Raw genomic sequence first — 9,950 nt, 5'->3', positions numbered from 1 at the left:
TCTGTTTATACTAACTTCGCAAGATTCTTGCAAGTATATTCAATCAAACAGCCCCCACATGGCCTAGCAAATTATACCATGATTTAGAATCCTGCTAATATTTTGAAGGGACAGAGTCTGTTTGCCCCATTAAGTTATGAAATATGTCTTCTTAAGGAAGACTTTCCACAAAATATTCCAAAGGGAAGTTAGTACGACTCACTACTGGCCCCAACTTTTGTCCTAATTACATGAAATTTTCATTTGAGGAAGCAGCATAGAACTGTGGTTATGACTTAAGAATTTAGGTTTTTAGTTTGGAATGCCATAATCAACATAGCAACATACATTATTCTGAATTCAGTTCTCCTCACCAGAAAATTAAAAAAAAAAAACTAGTAACTATTAATAGGCAAGATACGAATGTTAAAATTCTAAAACAAAAGATAAAGGTAGAGCATCCCCCCTGGGCCACAGAGACCACAAAGGACCACATGAAAAGAATAGAGGAGCAGCTACACTCTGACCTCACTGCCCCTCCCCTCTGCTGCTTCAGGGCTCCACCAAAATGGCCCCTTGGTGCCCATGGTTTTCCACCACATTGGACAGCACAGAAGAAGCAGATACATTTCTAGAAATGTACAACCTAGAAAAACTGAATCAGAAAACAGAATAGAAAGTCTGAACAGAACATCAACTAGCAAGGAGACTGAATCAGTAGTCAGAAACCTCCCAACAAAGAAAAGCCCTGGACAAGAAGGCTTCATGGTAAATTGCACCAAACATTTAAAGAAGAATTAATGCCAATCCTTTTCAAACTCTTCCAAAAAAACTGAAGAGAAAGGAACCTTTCCAAAGGCATTTTACAAAGTCAAAATTAACATTGACGGCAAAGCAAGATAAGGACACTACCAGGGAAGAAAACTACAGGTCATTATCTTTGGTTACTAAAGAATTTTAAAGTATCAATGAAATACTAGCAAACAAAATGCAGCAGCACATGCAAAGGATCATACCTTGACCAGGTAGGGTTCGTTCTTGGGATGCAAGAATGGGTCAACATACACAAAGCAATAAATGTGACACATTACATCAACAGAATGAAATATAAAAAATCATAAAATCCTCTCAATAAATGCACTAAAAGCTTTGGACAAATTCAACTTGCAACCATGATCAAAACTCTCAACAAGTGAGGTAGAAGGAATTTACCTCAGCATAATAAAGGCCATGAGAACATGCCTGCATCTAACACCACACTCAGTGGTAAATGATTGAAAGCTTTTCTCCTAAGACCAGAAATAAGACAAGGGTGACCACTGTACACATTCCTACACAACATTGTACTAGAAGTCCAAGCCAGGCCAATCCGGCAAGAAGGAAGGAAGGAAGGAAGGAAGGAAGGAAGGAAGGAAGGAAGGAAGGAAGGAAGGAAGGAAGGAAGGAAGGGATAGATGGCATCAGAATTGAAATTTCTCCTCTTTGTAGATGATATGATTTTTTAATATAGACAGTCTTAAAGACTCCACTCAAAACCTGTCAGATTAAACAAGCAAAAAAATTGTCATGGAATCACAAATACCCTAAACAGACAAAATAATCCTGAGAAAGAGAACACAGCTGGAGGCATTATGCTTCCTGATTTTTACCTACTGGCTCTGTGACCCTTAGCAATTTATTAACATTTCTGTGCCTTCATTGCCTCATTTATCAATCAGGCTAATAAGATTTACCACCTCTGAGTTCCTGTTGAGCCTCAGTGGTAACAAAGCCAACTAGTATCCATGTGATGGTGGATCAATCCCTAGCCCTTCTCAGCAGCTTAAGGATCCAATATTGCCATGAGTTGCAGTGTAGGTCACAGACACAGGTTGTATCTAGCATTGCTGTGGTGTAGGCTGGCACTTGAAATTCTGATCTCCTAGCCCAGGAATCCCCACATGCCTCAGGTGCAGCCCTAAAAAGGAAAATATTTACAACCACATAGGGTGATGGTGCTTCAGGGACTGAATGACCTAAGGAGCTTATCAAAACCTTTTCCAAATCGGACCTACTAAGGACATGGTCACTTGTGAGGTCATGCAGGGAACAAAATCAGGTCAAGAAAGCCAGGAATGGTGCTGGGTGAAGACTAACAATGTTAAGCAAAAGAAGATTAAAAGGGACACTTAGACCAACACTACCTGGGCTCGGAGGGGGGCATCTCTGATATCTCTGCCACCCACCCTAGAGTCTCCAGACCCACACATTCCCGAAGGATGGTTACTTTAAAGGGCCAATGGAATTATACATGATATTTGTTCAAATCTTTATCAGCATCCTGCTTGGCTTAGCTGTACAGTAATTATGAATCACAGCTGTATATTTAATGAAAGTCAAATTAATGATTATTACATAAAAACAGATCTGCAAATAAATATATTAAATTATAAGTGTCCTTGGGATGAATAAAGATGAACAGCGTATACATGTTATGGTTTATTCTCCTGAAATTCAGTAAATTATTAATCTTGACTTAGTATTCATTTAACTTTTATCATACATCAAGCTATACAGACATGTCCTTCAATTCAAAAACTATACAGACATGTTCTCTGACTCAAAAGTTATACAGACAGGTCCTTCGATTCAAAAGTTCTACAGACACTTTATAGGTGAAAAAACAGAGGACTACAGAGTTCAAGATCACATCCCTAAGAAATTGAAGAGTCAGAAGTCTAAGTGTCCCTCACTCCAGAGTGATACCTGAAAATTTACATCAAAGATTCATATTTTCCACAAAAAGTCAGAGACAGAAAACTCCAGGAAGAGCCCGAAGTGGAGGGTGTGGACATAAGGGAGAAGGGATAGTGGAAGAAGGAGAAAGAGACTGAGGATGACAAACCTGGCTCCATGAAGGTCCAGCTGGAAGACTCACATGGCTATAGAGATAGCGCAAAATCCACTATCTCTATGAATCTTGCCCTCTCACCTTGACTCGGGGCCCAGGAAGGCAGAGTTCTTGACAAAGGGTAAAATTGTGGATGTCTTTTGCAAACAGATTTTCCAGGTGGGCATGTTGCACTTCAGTATGGAGACTTTTGACCATGGACTTGGCTGTCCACTCAGCCAGAGAGATGCCCACATGAGAGCCTCTTCTATGTGTCATCAAGGGCAGAGGTGAAAGGAAAAAGGCAGTTGGGGAAGAATGCTCTCCAGATACTTGCTCTCTGGAGTCAGGGTTGTCATGGAGATTTTGTCCCTTCTAATTTCATGTCCCACTTTGCCATGTCCCTCCTGATTCAGTTCCCCACTTCCCTGTGGTCCTATCAAGGTCTCATTATTAGAGCTTTTCCTTTAACACCCTGGGAGTCATTTGAGCTGGAAGGGACATAGTGATCACCTAGGCCAATACCTTCAATTTCCAGGTGAAGACCTGAAGTTAGTGGAGTTAAGAGGTTTCCCCAAGATGACACAGCTAGCTGGGAATAGTGTGAATATACTAAATCAGATATGTGGACACACCCTGCTTACAAAGCACCTTCATTTATGTATATCCATACGCATATCTATTTTTAATGTTTTAATGATTTTTTATTTTTTCCATTATAGTTGGTTTACAGTATTCTGTCAATTTTCTACTGTACGGCAAAGTGACCCAGACACACACTCACACAGAAACACACACACACACGCACACACATATTCTTTATCTCACATTATCCTCCATCATGTTCCATCACAAGTCACTAAATATAGTTCTCTCAGCTATAGGGCAGGATCTCATTGCTTGTCCACTCCAAATACATCTATTTACCCCAAGCTCACAGTGCAGCTCACTCCCTCCCTCCCTCTCCCCCTTGGCAACCACAAGTCTGTTCTCCAAATCCATATATTAGATTCCAGATATAAGTGATATCACATGGTATTTGTCTTTCTCTTTCTAACTTACTTCACTCAGGATGAGGGTCTCTAGTTCCAACCATGTTGCTGCAAATGGCATTGTTTTGTTCTTTTTTATGGCTGAGTAGCATTCCATTGCCATACAGGTATCTTCTTAAAAACCTGACCTAAATCAACCACCACTGCAGCCATGAGGCAAACATGGCATTTCTTCCTATGCTACGTGAACAAGTCAAGGCATTAAGGAGTATGGTAAAACTACTCATGAGAAGACCACAATTTATTGTGGTTACAACCATGGGCATTCGTGTCAGAAAATCTGGGTTGAGTATCATCTCTTCCACTGAGGATTCTGTGATCTTGACCAAACGCACTTCTCTAAACCTTGGTATTGTCACCTATAAAATAGGACTGATAGTGAAACTGAATTTGAGATCCCTTTTTAGGCTATTGTCAGAATATACACACCTTACCTTCTATTAATACCAAGTGTAATTTATGTATTCTGAATTGGAGTTCATTCCCACGTATTCTGCTGCATTACTAATTCTTCATTAAAAATGTCTAAAATCATTCCCAAAATTATTTGTCATTTTTGGGTCCTTTTTAAATTGGGCTCAGGTACCCCGCCATTACTATGGATATAGAGATGTTTCAGGAAGGTCTCATTCTTGATTGGATCTACTTCAGCTAATCTTACTGCCAGAGAGAAACAAGTGTGTGTGGACAATGAGTGAATTACATGATTTAACTCCTGCTAATAGGCTGGTACTTATATGTTCCTCTAATAGTAATTTAATCTTTTAAATGGAAAATATTCTTACAATAGTTTTCCAGATATCAGACCAAAACATAGAATTGGTGCTTCACAGACAAGCAATAGAGGACATGTTTCTGGTCAGTAAGAACCATTTAGTTCCACAAATCACATTTTGTGAAATTAAAGATGAGCTGTTTCATATGGTAGTTCTATGTATAATATGACCCAGCAATTCCACTCTTGGGCATATATCTGGACAAAACTCTACTTAAAAAGGACACATGCACCTGCATGTTCATTGCAGCACTATTCACAATAGCCAAGACACGGAAACAAACCAAGTATCCATTGATAGATAGTTTGATTAGGAAGATGGTGTATATATGCACAATGGAATACTACTCGGCCATAAAAAGAACAAAATAATGCAATTTGCAGCAACATGGTTGGAACTAGAGACCCTCATCCTGAGTGAAGTAAGTCAGAAAGAGAAAGACAAATAACATATGATATCACTTCTATCTGGAATCTAATATAAGGCACAAATGAAACTCTCCACAGAAAAGAAAATTACTGACTTGGAGAATAGACCTGTGGTAGCCAAGGGAGAAGGGGAGGGACTGGGAGCTTGGGGTAAATAGATACAGAATGTTGCCTTCGGGATGCATTAGCAATGAGATCCTGCTGTGTAGCACTGGTAACTCTGTCCAATCAATTTTGATGGAGCATGATAATGTGGGGAAAAAGAATGTATACATTTGCGTGTAACTGGGTCACCATGCTGTACAGTAGGAAAAATACATATATATAAATAAATGATTTTTTTAAATGATAGACAATTAATTAAAATTTTTAAAAAAGATGAGTTGTTGCTACACTAAGAAGAATATGGCAGACTTCAATATGCCTAAAAATTCTATCTATAAAAGGAATAATTCGAACCTGCCAACCCCATATGTTAATAGAAAGAAGTCACATCTTTGCAATGTAACTCTATGAAATATAAAATGTAGCATAAATACTAACATGATATGTATGAACTTAGTCCATAATCTCCTGTGTGAAAAAAAAATCTATCTTTAAAATTCTCTCTTTTTTATGCTGTTGAGAAACTATCTGATTCTCTATTTTGTTTTTTTTTAAATGATTGCATGATAATATGAGAAAAAATAATGTATACATGTATGTGTAACTGGGTCACCATGCTGTACAGCGGCAAATTGACAGAACACTGTAAGTCAGCTATGATGGAAAAAAATAACAACCATTATATAAAAAAATAAAAATCATTATAAAATTATCTTTTAATTCTCTTGATTGGAATCTGAGTTTCCGTGGTAACTCCATGTCAGGTGGCTCTATTGCTCCCTCATCAAACTTAAGTCCTGGATACTCAGGGGAATTCAGATCACTGGAGAGCCTGTCCAACCCCATACACAACAGCTTTTATTTCTGAGGACTTCCCTAGTCTCTGGGAAGCTATGCTCCAAATGATGACTTTTGACTTCTTTCGAACCCTCTGAGCATCTCCCCTAATCTCAACATTTAAGGTGTCTTTTCTTTCTACCCTTCCTCTCTCCCATCTCTTTTCCACAATACACTTCACAAAAAAGGCTCAAAGAGTAAGTTGGGGGACAAGATTATTTGGGAATAAAGCTAGACCTACTTTTGCCCCTCTCCACTCCGGTCATTTCCTGGCATCCCCTGGCATCTCCTTTGCTTTCCTTTCTTCCCCTCCCCCATCTCTCTCTCTCTCTGTCTACTGCTCTCTTGTTCTGTGTGTCTGTCTGTCTGTCTCTCAAACACACACAGACACACCTTGTTCAAAATTAAGATTACGACATGTTCATTTTTAAATGATTTTTAACTTTCACACATTTCATTTTGTATTTATTTTTATTTTTAGTTTATTGATGTATAAATAAACACCTAATTTTATAAAGAAAAATCAGTGAAGAAAAGTGTAGTGTGTATGGCTTCCTGGGTTCTTATCACTACAGTACATGTAACATCTATCGGAACCTCTGTTTTCAAAATATAGGGTTTTGTCTACCTGGGTCTAATCAGGGAAACAGACTTTTTAAACTGAATTCAATGTAGCTGGCACCACCTCAGACAGATCACTTGGTGGTGGCAGTTAAACATAATGACACTAGCATCCATTATGGAAAAGAGTTGGAGAGTTTTCAAAAACCAAATATAGAACTACCATATGACCCAGCCATTCTACCCATGACCTTATTTCTGAAAAAAAATGAAACCACTAATTAGAAAAGATACATGAGTCTCAATGTTCATAGCAGTGATATTTACAATTGCCAAGATATAAAAGCAACCTACGTGTCCATCAATGGGTGAGTGGATGTGGAGTTCCCTGGTGGCTTGGTGGTTAAGGATCTGGCATTATCACTACAGTAGCTTGGGTCACTACTATGGCGTGCATTCAATCCCTGGCCCTGCAACTTCCATATGCCACTGTCATTCACCCCCAAGAAAGAGAAGAATGGATAAAGAATATGGGTGTGTGTGCACACACACACAATGAAATACTACTCAACCATAAAAAAAGAATGAAATTTTGCCTTTTGCAGCAACATGAATGGGCTTAGGGGGACTATGCTAAGAAAGTAATTCATGTAGAGAAGGAAAATACTGTATGATACCACTTAAATGTAGAACCTAAAAAATTAAAACAAGCTAGTGAATATAAGAGAGCAGAAACAGACTCACAAAATAGAGAACAAACTAGTTGTTGCCAATGGGAGAGGGAAGGGGAATGATAAGGGCAGGAGATTAAGGGATACAAACTACTAAGTATAAAATAAATAAGCTATGAGTATGGTATATTAGACTTCAGAATTAAGTGCTGTATGGTATTTATTTTTCTCTTTCTGGCTTACTTCACTCAGTATGAGAGTCTCTAGTTCCATCCGTGCTTCTGCAAATGTCATTATTTTGTTCTTTTTTATGGCTAAGTAGTATTCTATGGTGTATATATACCACATCTTCCTCTTCCGATCATCTGTCGATGGACATTTGGGTTGTTTCCACTGGGAACTATGTGTAGTCACTTATGATGGAACCTGATAATGGGAGAAAAAAGAATGTATACATGTATGTGTAACTGGGTCACCATGCTGTACAGTAGAAAAAAAATGTATTGGGGAAATAACAATTGATTACAATTTATAAAAAAGGGAAAAAAACTCACTTAACAGTTGGAAAAAAAAGTAAATAAGGTATGAGAATAACCTCTCCAATACAGGAATGTAAGCAAAATTTTACAATAACTAAATGCAATAACAACTTTAAAAATTGTGAGTCAGTATGTTGTACACCTGAAATGTATCAAATATTGTACATTAACTATAATATAGATAGATAGATAGATATAGATAGATACATAGATACATAGATAGATGATAGATGACAGACAGATAATAAAATAAAAAATATATAGCACCAAAAAACAAGCAAGCCATTTTTTCACTTATCTTTTGACCTAGATATTCTGTATTCTGCAAAGTGTCTCTTGCATATTCTCAAGCTTGTCTTCCTAATAAGGTTAATAACACCAGCCAAAAGTTATTCTTACTGAGGTAAATGAGCGGCCCTGCTTATCATTCTCTTGATGGCCTCTTTGATCTCATTTTCTTCAGACTATATATAAGAGGGTTTAACATGGGAATAAGGACAACATAGAACACTGACAGGACCTTGTCCTGCTTCTTGGGGTGGCCAGAGCTAGGAAGCAGGTACACGGAGAGACCTGTGCCATAGAAGAGTGTCACAACTGCCAGGTGGGAGGCACAGGTATTGAACGCCTTGGCACTACCTTTGATGGAGGATATTTTCAGAATGGAAACTTCTATGAAACTGTAGGATGAGAGGATAACAAGCAAAGAACCCAATCCCTCAAAAATAGTAGCCACCAGAAAACGTATCATTTGGCTAGTGAAGGGATTGGAGCAAGACAAGGAAATAAATGTGGGGTAGGTCATAGAAGAAATGCCAAATCACATTTGGCCCACAGTAGTAGAGGTGAAAGCAAGGGACTGTTTGAACTAAGCTACCAAGGAAACCACTCCCAAAAGCCCCAGCAATCATCTTCACACAGAGTCCAGGAGCCATGATGGCTGAGTAGTGCAGGGGGCTACCAATAGCAACATATCTGTCATAGGCCATGGCAGCCAAGAGGCAGCACTCAGCCTGACCATCCAGGACCCAACAAAATACTGGGTGGCACAGGCTATGAAGGAGATTGGCTTTTGAACTTTTAAGAAATCTGAAAGCATCCTTTGGATACTGAAGAAGAGTAGCAGATCTCAGTACAAGACATAGTACATAGGTACGTGGAGGTGGGAGTCCATTCTGATGAGGATATGACAATTGTGACCCTAGAGTCACAATATAGATCCCTAGGAAGACTGGAAAGAAGACAAGTTGCAGCTCTTTCTCATCTAAGAATCCCAGGAGAACAAACGTGGCCACAAAAGTGATATTTTTATCCCCATCCATGGGCTTGTTTGGTGCCATCTGCTGAGAAAAATATGAGAGCAGAAAATGATTGTATTGTACAAAACAAAGAAATACTCTTCTTTTTTTCAGTCATGCAGCGGATTAATATACAATCTTGAATCAATGTTGAGTTACCTTGTACATTCCATGTATAATCTCCAATCTTAAATAAAATATATCCAATATTTTGCATCTATTAAGCTCCAGTGGGTGGGGACCTTGGGGTTAATAGATGCAAACTATTGCCTTTGGAATGGGTAAGCAATGAGATCCTGCTATGAAACGCTGGGAACTATGTCTAGTCACTTATGGTGGAGCATGATAATGTGAGAAAATAGAATGTGTACATGCATGTATAACTGGGTCACCATGCTGTACGGTAAAAAATTATATTGGTGAAATAACTTTTTTTAAAAAAGAAAAAATATTTTATAATAACCTAGAAGGAAAAAGAATCTGAAAAAAAACATTTATGTATAATTGATTTACTTTGTTGTGCACCCCAAAACTAACACAACATAGTAATACCTCCAAAAAATAGTTTAAAGAAAAGAATCCATTGGTCTTTACCAGGTCTCAGACTTCTTACATCTGAGTCCATAGATCTTACTATCTCTATGTAGGGTCAGAATATTGCTGGGTCCTGGACCACCACGGCCCTGGATCACACACACAGATGCCCCTTATATGTACTGCAGTGTAAATGGTACCTTCTAGATTGTGCAAACATACAATACCATTTGGTTCTGCATTTTGCACAGCATGCAAGCCATTGGGGCCAACACTTTCTACTATGAAGCCTGAACAGCAT

The 9,950-nt window shown here is 38.5% G+C and overlaps 1 pseudogene; it reads right to left on the bottom strand.

Annotated features, from left to right (window-relative positions):
* On the bottom strand, nt 8,242–8,960 carry LOC100524131 (annotated as a pseudogene).

Source organism: Sus scrofa, chromosome 2 (genome assembly GCF_000003025.6).
Source record: "Sus scrofa isolate TJ Tabasco breed Duroc chromosome 2, Sscrofa11.1, whole genome shotgun sequence".
In the NCBI taxonomy this organism is placed as follows: Eukaryota; Metazoa; Chordata; class Mammalia; order Artiodactyla; family Suidae; genus Sus; species Sus scrofa.
The sequence above is the reverse complement of the archived record's forward strand: the minus strand, read 5'-3'. Positions and strand labels throughout refer to the sequence as shown.